This window comes from Microtus ochrogaster, chromosome X, assembly GCF_000317375.1.
Source record: "Microtus ochrogaster isolate Prairie Vole_2 chromosome X, MicOch1.0, whole genome shotgun sequence".
Classification (NCBI taxonomy): domain Eukaryota; kingdom Metazoa; phylum Chordata; class Mammalia; order Rodentia; family Cricetidae; genus Microtus; species Microtus ochrogaster.
This window is the reverse complement of record NC_022026.1, coordinates 61,160,700-61,173,937: the sequence shown is the minus strand read 5'-3', so window position 1 is coordinate 61,173,937 and position 13,238 is coordinate 61,160,700.

Genomic DNA, 13,238 nt, shown 5'->3' with positions numbered 1-13,238 from the left:
GATAGGCCCAAGGACCCTTATCCACTGCGCATGCGGGAAGCGGGGGACACGCAGCTCTCAAAGGCTTAGCCAAATATGGGGTTGTTTATTTCCAACAAGACAGGATGTAGGCGCCATCTTGTAATGGCGATCTTGTCCAGCTCCCTACAGAGCTTGGGCTTCTATCTCTAGCACTTAATAAATAAAAGAATAGATAAAAATATTTAATAAAAATCTTACAAATATAAGCAAGACCCTGATCTTGAATCTATAATTGTTGAATGTCCTCAACTGGTATCTGGGGGTTTATTTTCATCTATCTTTGAAAATCTTTGAAAGCTGTCATAATAAAAAGCAAGCAGGTGGCTACTGTATATGTCTATCTAATGAACTATCATCACCTATAAATCCTCTCACAGAAATCGGGCCTTTGTAAGATTTGCCTATTGTTTTTGTTACAGTGTTGACAACCAAACATAGGATCTCACTTAAGTTAAACAAGCATTCCACCTCTGAGCAACATCCTCAGCCTGGATGGTTTAATCTTTTAAAAGAATTTAGAAGTCAAGATTTGAATGCAAAATCAGTAGCATTTGCTGTTCCATTTTTAAAATCATACAACACAAGGAATAATTCTATATGAAGTTTGGATCTGGCATGCAGCCACCACTTTACAGCATCCAATTTAGCATTAATGGATTCTAAGGACATTCATCGTAATGTGATTTATCTTGAGCACACAGTAAATACCATGTATTTTACTTTCCAAATTACAGTCTGTTTCCAAAAAAACCCCACAAGAAATAATAACACAATCACTCATGTACTTGCTTTGTTAATATGTTTTCAGATTTGCTTCAAAAAGAGCTAAAATGCTATGTATGTTATTCTTTGTATCTTCCTTTGGGCTTACTCCCTCTGCCTCTCCAAACACTATTGTCCTAAAATTGGAATCTCTCTCTTCTCCCAACCAAGAGCACTACAGTCTGTACACATCTGAAAACCAATGTGTTATTTTCTTTTTTCTTGACCTGTTAGAGAAATGGCTTTGTTCAATCAGAGAAAAAAAAATCTATTGCATCTCTGTCTAGAAAGTATAAAAACTGCTAAAAAAAACTATTTTTTTATAAAACCATAGCTTCAAAAATAATTTATATCTTGGACTAAATTTAGCAAAATGATGGGTAGGATATTTAGCAGAAAAATGGTAAACTTTATCAAAAGGTATTAAGTAAAACTTAAATAATGGAAAATGCAAAATCTTTAAGATATCAATTCTCACTGTCATTCTGGTGACAATTCTAAAGCGGATATTGTTATTGATTTATTAAAAATGCTGCAGGATCCCTGGTGGCAGTAGGCAGCAGAAATGCTGTAGTTCCCCAAGCTGTGATACTGGGTCATGTGGCAGCAGGCCCTGAGAGCAGCCAGTCCCAGGCAGAGATGGCTGCTGGTCCCTGAGCAGTGACTGGTTTCAGTCAGGGAGACACGAGGCAGGCAGGCAGGCGAGCAAGCAACAGACATGGATAGGCACAAAATGCAGAGTGAGGTTGAATATTCAGGGCATTATGGAGGAGGAAGGGAGAAGGGGAGAAGAGCAGAGAAGCAGAGAAAGAGAGAGAGAGAGAGAGAGAGAGAGAGAGAGAGAGAGAGAGAGAAAGAAGGGGGGAGGGGGAAGAGGGGAGAGAGGCAGAAGCGAAGCTGCCTCTCTGAGCTCAGGCCTGGAAGCGGGTGGGGGAGGGAGTGGGTGTGGCTTGTCTCTTAAAGAGACAGAACAATCATTAAAGATATAAAGCAGAGAGGCAAAAAACACATTTCAGAAAACACATATAAATTTCAAAACCATACAAAAGAAACAATATATTTAGGTATATTGTTAGTATACTGGCCTGCCCTTGGGGTCCTGACAGGATATGTCGCAGCTATAGCCACTAAGAGCACCTCATGTGCACATTCACTACTTTCCCCTTTAAAAGGGCCCTGCCTACCTCCCACATCTCTCTCTGTCTCTGTCTGTCTGTCTCTCTTCTCTCTTGCTACTCCTGTCTCCAGAGGCTGGTCTCCCCTCTCCCCTCCCCCCTTTTCCCATTCGCGTTCCCCCAATTAAAAAACCTTTCTGCGTGAGCTCTGTCACAGGGTGTCTCTCTTATGCACCGTTTATTTTGTTTCCTAAATTACAATATTGGTTCCCTGACCAGGAAAGACTCTTCTGGCATTTCCTCCTACGTGCAGGCAGTTTGAGGCATGCCCAGGTCCTCACTTCTCTGGATCACTGAGTCCCTCCCTCCAAAACCAGCATTATTGGTGAGCCCCTCGTTTTTCTCTCCTCTGGCTATTTCCCGAGTGAGAATTCGTCTCGTCTCTCGAGCACGGTTTTTTGTCTTTTAACTCCATTAAGTCCTGGTACCAGGCAACCATGGCTCTCTCAGGCTCAGAGCCCTCGGCCCCCACCTTTTGCATGACGACTCAATGGGTGGCCTATGCCTTTCTCAGACACTTGGGTCCTTTGGGCTTTTGTGCCTTTCTCATTCAATCCTTACTCAAAAGTCATTGAGTTCATTCTGCCTCAGTCAGGGGGTATAAGCCTACCAAAAATCTGTTTCCCGACACTCTATATTCTGATATTTTATGGGACATTTGCAACATTCTGTCAGTGATCCTGATAGATGGATGGCGGTATCACCCTCTCACCCTTTCACTCTTTTGCTTTCCCTCTCCCCCCAATAAACCTCTTACACTATCTCTATTGCAGAGCACACTGAAAGGTAGTCACTTAGCACTGGGACCCTACTCACCTGCTCCACCCTCAAAAGATCTGGTCTTTCACCTCTAATAAATCTACTTTCTCATTCACTGGCGACTTCGAATTCCATTGAATATTGGCCACTGGGTCTCTGGTGGTCCCCTCTGACCATTCCCCTGGATGTGAGGCTTCGTTTCTCAAGCACAGACCTCTCCTTGCCTTCTGGCTTTTCTCGAAGTCCTAGTACCAAATGACTGTGTCTTTCTCAGGCTCAGAACCCTTGACCCGCTGCCCTTTGGCTCACTGAGTAGCCTGTGCCTTGTTGTAATAGGAGCGGCGGGGCTGTGTCCCCAGCACCCTGGCCATCTCCGGCTAGCTTATGCCCCGAAATAACAACACACGAATTGTATTCATTTAAACACTGCTTGGCCCATTATATCTAGCCTCTTCTCGGCTAACTCTTGCACCTGGACTAGCCCATTTCTAATAATCTGTGTAGCCCACGAGGTGGCTTACCAGCAAGATTCTAGCCTACATCCATCCTGGGTTGGAGCTTCATCACGTGTGCCCGGGAGAGGGGAGCATGTCATCTGCTCCATAGAGCAGAGCTGTCAAGTCTGACCTCACTTCCTCTTCCTCCCAGCATTCTGTTCTGTTTACTCCACCCACCTATGTTTTAACCTATGAGGCCAAGCAGTTTCTTTATTATAATTAACCAATGACCTTCCTCCATCAGTGCCTGTGTAGAATTTGACCCTCTCTAAATTCCTGGGATGCTAAGGATTGCACACCAATGGGTCTTACTTCTTTGCCTCACTCATGGGAACTGTACCATTGTTTATCCTTCTTGCTCCCATTGGGATAATTTTTTGAGACCCACTGAAATTTCCTTATCAGCTATTTTGCAGGACTACCAGCTGTTGACCATAGAGTTTGAGGCACAAAACCATCAAATATGTCCCAGTGATACTGTGATGATGGGAAAGGATCAGCTGCTTTAAGTCCTAGGGAGTCAACTTGGATCCACCTAGAACAGCATTTTGCCCAGTCCAAGTGACGCCTGACAATTCCACAGAGCCTGGACAGTGAAGTGAAGCAGTCAGCTACTTGAGGACATGGATAGCACCCCAGCTTTCCCGGTCCCCTAAAGATGAAAGATGCCACCCTGGTCAGCAGGAAGTAGTCTTGAGAACATGCCATCTTCATCCGTACCTTACCTGCTACCCCTTTCTAACTCTTCACCTTTTTAGAATAATTAAAAAGGGAGGAACGATAGTATTCAGGCATCTGTACTGGCCTGCCCTTGCGATCCTGACAGGACACATCCTCAGCTGCAGTCATTAAAAGATTTGCTGTACACATTCATTACCTTCCCTTTTAAATGGGCCCTGCCCACCACCCATCTCTCTTTCTCTCTGCCTCCATCTGTTTGTCTATTTGTCTCCTTCTCCCTCCCTCTCTCTCTCCCTCTCTTCCTCTTCTCTCTTCTCTTCTGCTACTCCTGTCTCTAAAGGCCAGCCTCTCCCTCTCCCCTCCCTCCTTTTCCCATTCATGTTCCCCCAATAAAAAACCCTTCCATGTGAGCTCTCTCACATGGCATTTTTCATTCATGCACCACTTTTTCTAGATTACAACATATATAAATTACTAAGAAAAACAAGACATTACAACCAAAAATAAACTATAAAGAACATAGTTAGGAGGAAGGTAACACAAATTCAAGGGTAATGATAATAGCCTATGTCTTCAATAGGCCGCTGCAAATGTGAGTATTCACTATTTGCTGTTAGGAATGTTCTGCTTTTCACGAGTGTGTCATGCAGCATAGGTGGCCTTAAACTTGCTATGTAGTCAAGGAGGACCTTGAACATTTTTTCTAAGATTTATTTACTTTTATTTTTTGTATATTAATGTTTAGCCTGCATGCATGTCTGTGTACCGTGTTATATAAAATATTACACAGAATTATTGTTGCAGTGGTGTTGATAATGATTGTGAGTGTTAAATGATAAATTTTAATAGTGGCTATGGTTGTAATACTAAATAAAATGTGCATAAATTTATTGAGTAGCTATACACTAGAAAAATTTTGGGTCTTTTAGTTTCTTTGCTTTTTAATAACTTCCAATTCTACATTGTTCATATTAATATTCAAAGGGATCAAAAAGTGTGCTGCTGTAATATATTTCCAGGCATAAAATTCTTAAACTCCTGGGAATCTCTGCAACAATAATGTCTCTTGCAGGCTGATTTTGTTTGTTGGTTGGCAGTTTCTACGTCGCTTTAGAATGGAACATCGTTACCAGAAAGACCACTGCAGGATCAGAGAATTGGGACTTTTAGCCTCACCCTGTGGCTTCTGATCTGGAGAGAAGAGCTAAGGACTGAATTGATCACCAAAGACCAAAAGTAAAACCAATCATTTGAATGTGTCTAAAGAAATGGCTGAGGATAGAGCCCAGTGGGGCAGCGTTGATTTTGTACCATCGAGGCCCCAAGGGTCAGTCCTCAGACCACTCATGCTTAAGTAGTGAAGCCTCCAAAAACCCCAAAGGACATGGTTCCAGAAGCTTCAGGCAGCTAAATACATGAAGGTTTCTGGGGAATAGAGTGCCAAAGCAGCAGCCTCTTGTCCTTGCTCTATGCTTCTCTTCATCTGGGTTCCTCTGTACCCCTTGTAATAAGCCAGTAAGCTAAGTGTTTCTCTGAGTTCCATGAGCAATGTTTATAGAGATGGAAGGAGTTGTGGAAGCCCTGATCACAGCTCATAGGTCAGAAACTTAAGTACAATCAGGGTCTATGACTTGCTAAACATTTGAAGTGGTGGTGGGGGCAGTCTAGGAGACTGAACACTTAGCTTTATGATCTGACATAAATGACTGAATTAAAGCATGGCCAGCTAGTGTCTGTTAGAGTGTTTTTTGATACTTGACATAGAGGAAAATTTGCCACACGTGTGGTGTCAGAAATCTTTTGTGTTGATTGTTGCAAGCATAGGAGAAACAAATTTAGTATTTTCTTTTTTCTAATGAGGCATTTGGACTGGAGACAGAGTATTTAGGAGTAAGCCTCACACAAAGGATTGTTAACCTAAAAATTAATTCTCTCCTAGGAAGTTAGAAGAGATTTCAGCTGGAGAACCTGGAAAATTAGCTCTATTTACTGCTTCTATTTCTTACCAAAGTCAAATGACTTGACAAAATATACAGAGTTTAGAGAAAAAAAGGTCTGTTTTCAGGCACCAGCTCCACTGTTTACTAGCAGAGTGATCTTTGGAAAACTTAAGTGCTGTGTGCTCTATGGTCCAAGCTATGGTTTATATTTACTTATTTATTTTCTGTGGGGACATGTGTAGACATCAGAGGACAACTTGAGGAAGTCTGTTCTTTCCTTCCACCATGTAGGTCCTGGGAATTGAATCCAGGGCACGAGGTTTAGCAGCAAGGGCCTTTATTTGCTGAGCTATTTTGTAGCGCCAAATTGTAGGGTTTTAATTAAAAAAAATAGTCATGAAGACTACACTAAAATTACATATAACTGACATAGCATTGCAGCAGGCACATAGACACTCAATTAATGCCAGTTTAATCTTTAAATTTTGTTGTGACCATGTTAAAACTAAAGAAATGGGGAGCTGGAGAGATGGTTCAGTGGTTAAGAGCCCTTGTTGTACTTGCAGAGGACCCGTGTTGAATGGCTCATAAAACATGTAACTCTAGTGGATCCAATACCCTCTTCTGACCTCTGGAAGCACCCACATATAACTCATATAACTCTGGCCAAAACCCCGAGATCAGTCCCTAGCAACATTTACCTCCCCTACAGAAAGCATTTAAAGAATATTTACGTAGAATATTAACATATGTAATACATTTCCTGTGCTCTGATAGCTCTGGCATAATCTCAAAGACAAAAACAAAACAGAAATACCATGGTTTAGAATATATAATTACAACATGATTTTACCTCCTGGCAGGCTCCATTAGAGAAAATGGTAGGAAAAATACTAGCAAATTCATCTATTCAGTGCCTCCCTGTTACCAAATTACTTTTCACTTTACTCATTATTTCGATGCACTCCTCTTTTAAGTAAAGATGTCTTTTATTTTCTAGGCAAAAAAAAAAAAACAAACAGAAATAAGAAAGCAAGCAAATGGAGCAAATCTGGGATCAACATCAGAAACAAAGACTACAAATGAATGTTAGCAATATTGTTTAAGTAAATCAATGAGAATTTGAGAAAAAGACAATATGCCATTAAGGAATATGGGGAGTGATTGATGAATGAATAACTGAATAGCTTCTATAAATGGCAAACGAAGATTTAAGGAATCGGATACATTTAAAGAGAGACTTGGTGATTTGGAAGGCATGTCTTGGGGAATTTCCCAGGATGCAGCAGAAAGAGACAAAGATGTAGAAGTGCTAATCAAATGTAGAAATATATGTTAAAGAAAAGCATGAGTAGGTGTGCTTGGTGATATTCTAGAAACAGAAATTTTAAAAAAGCATGGAAAAAGCGACCTTCTCAGTTGCTATAAATATGAGTTTTCCAGAATAACTAAAATGAGAGAATCCTCAGTTACAGAACAAACTACAAATCATCTTCTAAAAACCTGAATACAACTATCAGCCACAGGGTCATAATGAAAGATTAACAATATGAAGCAACGTGCCATTAACAACATTACAAAGAAATAAAGTTATTAACAAATTAAAAGAACAAACTTGAGTGAAACTGCAGTTCTATCTCCTGTGTTGCTGACAGGAAATCAAGATGGTATAGCTACTCTGAAGATCATCTGGAAGATATTTGCAAACCTAAACAAACATATTCTTTAAGTATCATTTGTGTGAGGGCCAGGGGGAAATGCACATACACATACAGATGCCTAAAAAGGCCAGAAGGAAGCACCAGATCCTCAGAGCTGGAGTTAGAGGCAGTTTGTGAACTGGATGCTGGGAACCAAATTAGGGTCCTCTACAAGAGCTGGAAGTTCTTAGCTGATGAACTATCTCCAGTCCACAAATACATACTTATCATATAATCTAGATATCTCACTCCTGAGTATGAACCCTTCAGATATGAAACTCGTATGTATTCACAAAATATGATTGCAAATGTACCATCACCCATAATTGTCTTAAACCACACAAATGATCTTCAATGAGTGAATGTATAAACAGGGTTACATTCATAAAATTGAATGTTTCACAGCTATAAAAATGTGTTGACAACATGCATTACCCCATGGATAAAAATCTCACATGCTTTTTGCTAAGTGAACGAGTGTGGGAAGTCCTTCTGTACATGTGTTGCTTTTATTGGTTAGCAAATAAAGTTGCTTTCGGCCAATGGCTTAACAGAATATAGCCAGGCTGGAAGATATGTATATAGAGAGAGTAGGTTGAGTCAGGGAGACACCATGTAGTTGCCACAGGAGACAGATGTTTCCATTGGAGGCTGTTGAAGCTTTTCAGGTAAGCCATGCCCTCATAGTAATGCACAGATTAATGGAGATGGGTTAGTTTGCATTATGACAGCTATCTAGAAATATGCTTAAGCTATTGACCAAATAGTATTGCAAATAATATGGTTTCTGAGTGATTATTTCAGATCTGGGAAGCTGGGACTAAATGAGCAGCCTCCCCTAACAATTGGCATGCCAACATGGGACTGACATAAAACCTGAGAAAGTATGTAAAGGAATCCTAGACACAAAAGAACAGAGTTAAGCATGGCTTTTTGGTAGCATCAGTTTCTCAGGTGGGCTCTATTTGCTAGAAGCAAGCAGAGGCATGATTCATTTAAGAGAAGCCTTCCTGATTCAGTGGTAACAGAAAAAAACACATAGTTTCAAAGCAGTGGCTTTCTGGGCCATGCTAGCAGCACAAACTCTGGCTCTTTCAGGAGGCCAAGCAGGTTTGTGGGCAGTGTGCTGCAAGTTACTTGGTGACATCATGGGCCAACTGGTTACTAGCGTTGAGGTGGTGAGTGGCTCCCATCCAGCAGTCTCAGAGGCAGTGAACACACCTCTGCTATGTTGGATGGGGTAGAGCCAAAAAGCAAAGCAGCCTTAATCCTAATAATGCCTCTTAGCATTTTAAGAAGCACTCTTGGACAGAAAATGATTTCAGATACACAATAGAACAGATTCAGATATAAAAGACCTCTAAATAAGACACAGTGTGTTTAAAAAATGTGTGTAGGCTTGGGAGAAAGAAGAAAAAGAGTAAGGAGACAGTAAATATAATATAAAGAGTATAGACAGTCATAGATTAAATTAGTAAAGATAATCAAATAAATATTAAACTTGTAGAAAAAGTAATGGAGTAAGAAAAATAAGCCATATAAAGATGAAATATACACAGAGAGTCTGGATTATGTATATTACTGTCTTTTCTTTGAATTTTTTGACTGTGAAGGAGCTAAATACAGAGAGACATTTCATTGTATAGGCTTCTGAGCTAAACCAACATATGTGATTTAAAGGTGTCTTGACTTCAAAATTTGAGTGTAAGAATATGTTGCTTTGGAAAAGGGGTTCTATTTTTATTTCCACAGATGAGAACCTGTGGACATCTTTCAGACTAATGTGGTTTGATGTACCAAGACCTCCCCCCCAGAAAGTCACCATTAACACCCCTAAAAAATTATCTCACCCAACAAAAAGCAGGAAGAAGTTTGGAGAGAACTATGCCCAAATTCCAAAATATTGTTAACAAATGTTTCTTTACATTTAAAGGGGGATATGCTATAGAGATAAATACTTTGCATTTGAATGGATCTTGGTTTATTGATACAAATTTAAGATCAATTTTGTTATATTTCTGCTCTTACTTAAGGTATTGTGTTTGTACAGCTCATTTAAAAATGTAATGTATAATTTAAAAATACAGCTAATAGATCATTATCTATAGTAGTCAAGCTTGTATTCATGTTAGGTTTTCTAGCTATATAAAGATATATTTAAGTAGGTATTCTTCAGATCTTTCAAAGACTACAAAATATGGTATTTAAAATGTTTTAAGAACTTAGGACTTTTCATGACAATGAGTCACATCTGCTCCTGGCAGGACCAATTTACTTCAAGAGGATGATGGATGGGCATCAAAGAGGTTCCTTATAGAATTTGTTAGCTGCCATTTAGGCATGAAATTGCTCTTGCTTGAACTGCTTGACTGGACTTTCAGGACCCACAGAAAAATGACTGCTGAAGTTGCCTAAAGGCGGTGAGACAGTCCTTTGGGGTTCCTGTTTTATGAAAGAGTCTGCCAAACATTCTGCAGGACACAGAAGAAAGTGACTAACAAACTGCCAATATAGGCAGAACTATCTTTGAAATTTCCTGCCTCCTGGAAAAGTCTGCCAGATACTATGGACCTATAGGCTGAAGATGGGTGCCCCAGTTTTACAGAAGAACTTTCGGTGACAGTCCAGGCAGCGAGATGTCTCTGTCAATTCTAGAGTTTTGGAAGTTGCTTACAATGCACTTCCTGCTTACTTAGGTAATATATCATTCTGGAGTTGTTGATGGAGTTGAAGAATAGATATAGTTTTCCTTAGTTATAATAAGAGATAAAGTAGATATAAATATTGTAACCATAATTTTTGCTTGATACCTGTTTTGCTATATGTAATTTTACTATGTTAAAGTTAAAACCTTTTATATTTAAACAGAAAAGGGGAAATGGTGTGGAAAGTGCTTCTGTGTATGTGTTGTTTTTATTGGTTAATGAATAAAGCTGCTTTCAGCCAATAGCTTAACAGAATATAGCCAGGCTGGAATATATATATATATATGAGAGAAAGAGAGTAGGCGGAGTCAGGAAGAAGCCATGTAGCCTCCACCAGGAACAGATGCCTCTGCTGGAGTCCACTGAAACTTTGCTAGTAAGCCACGACCTCGTGCTGATGCACAGATTAATGGAGATGGTTTAGTTTAGGATATAACTAGCTAGAAATATGCCTAAGCTATTGGCCAAACAGTATTGCAAATAACACAGTTTCTGAGTGATTATTTGAGGTCTGGGCAGCAGGGAATGAACGCAGCCTCCCCCAACAGTAAACTAAACAAAATTTAAGGTTTCATATTATATTTTGCTTTTGTGACCTCCATGAAAGGACAAAGTCATAATGGAGAAAAGATCTAAGGATGCCAGAGTATTATGTGAAGGCTATGTGTGACTCAAAAGGGAAGCATGAGAAAGTTTGTGGGGCCTTGTACAGTTCTGTATGTTGATAATGGCAGAAATGATACAAATTCCCATGTAAATTCATAGACCTGATCTGGTACTGTGGCTTGTGCATATGGTTTTGTCTTCACATGGGGTTGTGGCAGGAAGATCAGTTGAGTTCAGGAATTTAAGACCCATGTAGGCAACCAGTACGATTTCTCTAAAAACAAACAAACAAACCACAACTAATCTTATATCAAAAAAAAGTTGATTTACTATATAATTTTCTTTACTGTAATGTGTAACTCAAATATTGTATGAGTCAGTGATTTAAAGAATACAGTTTTGTCAGGCATGATGTTTCATACCTATAATCTCAGCAATTGAGAAAGTGAGGCAAGAGGATTGTCCCAAGTTCAGGGCCAACCGGGGCTATATTAAGAGGTACTAAGCCATTCAAGGTCACACGGCAAGATCCTGCCTCAAAGAAAGAAAATATAAGCATAAAACAAAATATATACAGCTAGGCATGATGGCATATACCTTTAATTCCAGCACTAGGGAGATGGGAGAAAGGCAGATTTGAGGCCAGCCAGCCAGGGATATATAGACACCATGCCCTTGACAACTCTTATAAAGGAAAAAGAAAAAATTATACGGTGTGGCTCTCTTACGCTTCATTATCATCACAGTGCAACATGAAGTCATGCAGGCAGACATGGTGCTGGAGAAATAGCCTAGAGTTCTACATCTTGCAGGCAACAGGAAATGGTCTGAGACACTGTGTGGTATCTTGAGCATATATGAGACCTCAAAGCTAGCTTCCACAGTGACACACTTCCTCCCATAAGACTACACTTACTGCAACAAGGCTACAACTCCTGATAGTGCTTCTCCCTTTTAGTAACCATTTTCTTTCAAGCTTCCACAAAGTGCCTTGGCATAGTGAACATTTTAATATACACGAATTTGAAAAAAAAAATAGGCATGGCAAAAACAACCAATCACCCAGACACTTGAGAGGTCAAAGCAGGATAATTGGCATTAGTTGGAGGCCAGCCTGGGCTACATACTGAATTCCAGTCTAGCTTAAGCTATAGTCTGAGACTCTGTCTCAAAAAAAAAGGAAGGAAGGAAGGAAGGAAGGAAGGAAGGAAGGAAGGAAGGAAGGAAGGAAAAAAGAGAAAATAAAAAAGAAACAAAGAAGAGGGGAAAAAAGAATTGAAGGCAAAGAATGTGACAAGCCAATGTCTTGAAGTTCACTGCCTAGCCCAAGCAAACATTGAACTCATAGCAGTCTGCCTGTCTTAGCCTCCTGAGTGCTGAAATTACAGGTGTGAGCCACCATACATGGCTGAGACATAAAATTTAATACTGTTGTAACTTGGGAAATAAAGCAAGGCAAATCTGGAGAAATTCTATGAACCATTCATTAATGCCTTCCTTACAAGCAATATTACTGTGCATTTAAAAGTGATTCAATTTCCATCCATTTGTGCGCAAACTACAGGTCAGGGAACCCTGATGGCTCTTCAAGCTGATGAGGGAGAGGGACTTGATCGGGGGAGGGGGAGGGAAATGGGAGGCGGTGGCGGGGAGGAGGCAGAAATCCTCAATAAATAAATAAATTAAAAAAACTAATAATAATAAAACAAAAAATGGAAGCTGAAAAAAAATAAAAGTGATTCAAACTCCCAGGCAAATGATTTGCACTTGACAGAGTAGTTAGCAACTTAATTTACTCTGTAACTTTAGGATTGGTAAGGGAGCTCCCAGGAGAATAGAAAGGTTTTCACTCAGAAACAAAATGTATTGAGTTAAGCAATGGGGAGTTAAAAAACAATTATTATTAAGAGTTGCACTGTTTCTTTAACTTTGCAAAATTGGTTTTCATTACTTTCACTCTTGGTTCAATAAAAAGGCTTTTAAATGGAATCTTTTTAGAATTTAATAAACTCCTTAAAAATGATGCAAAAAATTTCACAAATCCTGAAGTGGGCCTTCCACTACATTCAGATGTGCCTGTCCAAAACTGTTGATTGTCGTCTATAGATGCACCTAATTGAAGGATTATGGATTGACCACCTTACAAAATAGGCTGTCAGAAAGCCACTGACACTGTTTCTCAGGGACTTAAAAGTCTAGTAGAAATGCATTCATTCATTTCTCAAACATTTCTCAAAAATGATTACAATGTTCCACAGTACTAGTTAGTCAATGTATGATAGTTGTGTGGATGTCACACCAAGGATAAGTGCTATAAGGTCACTTGGGACTGATAGAGTCCTGGAGCTCAAATAAGACTCTGTCATTTTTTTTTCTCACTTTGACCCATCCA